We start from the raw sequence: 1464 nt of genomic DNA on the forward strand, positions 1-1464 counted from the left end.
TTTTTTCAAGACAGGGTTTCTCTGTGTAGCCCTGGCTGTCCTGGAACTCACTTTGTAGACCAGGCTGGCCTCGAACTCAGAAATCCACCTGCCTCTGCTTCCCAAGTGCCAGATGGACTATTATTACAGTTGAAGAATCCATTTTTCTGAGGTGTGTTCGTCTCCTTTTTCACCTCTGTTGAAACAGTTGTTTGCATGTACATTGCGCATGATTCCACTCAATATGTGTAGATAAGCCCTGTATACACACACACACACACACCACCTGAATAGGTGCCAGGATTCTTGGGCTTGTGCCCCAGTTCTGATTTTTGCATATTTGCAATCTGGTCATCTAAGTTCAATATATTTAGTAAAACCAGTCATGTGAAAAGATAAACCAAAAAAAAAAAAAAAAAAACCCAGTTCCCGTCAGCTTGGGGAAGTGAAGCCTTCTATGACCTCATCACACCCGAAACAGATACCTAAGAGTTCTTCTGGACTTCCCCCGCCTCCTAGGAGTGAATAACTAACGTCTCCGCTGTCTTGAACAAATTGGCTTGGCCACTCCCAGCTGAGCCACCCTGGGGGAGGGGAATGGCCCCCAACAGTCTGCTCTCAGTAAGAAGTCAGTGCCAGCTTGGTGGAAGGGAACTTGCTGTGAGTCTCAGGCTTCACTTTCTCCTTCTATTCAGACAAAGAAGGTAGACTTCAGGATGCCCAAGCTACGCTGCCTCTGTAGATCTGTATGTCAAAAACCCTGTCAGCCTAAGCTGATACAGAATCGCTTGGACGCTGCCTCCCTACCTCCACCCCACCTCCTCTTTGAGACAGGGTTTCTCTTTGTAGCCCTGGCTGTCCTGGAACTCACTCTGTAGACCAGGCTGGCCTCGAACTCAGAGTCTGCCTGCCTCTGCCTCCCGAGTGCTCCAATTAAAGGTGTGCAGCACCACCACCCAGCTAAGAATTTTTAATTAAATTGGATGTACTTGTGGGGCAGAGGACAGTGTGCACATATGAGTGCAGTTCTCATGGAGTCCAGAAGAGGGCATTGGATGTCTTGGAGCTGGAATTCTAGGTACCAGGGATTGAATGTAGGTCCTCTGCGGGAGCAGTAGAGGGCTTATCATCATTATTATGTTTTAATTTTACTACTTTTATTGTATGTACATTGATATGTTGCCTGCGTGTGTGTCTATGTGACGATGTCAGATCCCCTGTAACTGTGAGCTGCCATGTAGGTGATAGGAATTGAACCTGGGACCTCCAGAAGAGCCAGTGCTGGTAACTGCTGAGCCAGCTCTCCAGCCTGTAGTACAGGCTTGTGACTGTGTGGCCAGCTCTCCAGTCTGTAGTACAGGCTTGAGACTGTGTGGCCAGCTCTCCATCCTGTAGTACAGGCTTGAGACTGTGTGGCCAGCTCTCCAGTCTGTAGTACAGGCTTGAGACTGTGTGGCCAGCTCTCCAGCCTGTGGTACAGGCTTG

This window comes from Mus caroli, chromosome 11 (assembly GCF_900094665.2).
Source record: "Mus caroli chromosome 11, CAROLI_EIJ_v1.1, whole genome shotgun sequence".
Taxonomy (NCBI): domain Eukaryota; kingdom Metazoa; phylum Chordata; class Mammalia; order Rodentia; family Muridae; genus Mus; species Mus caroli.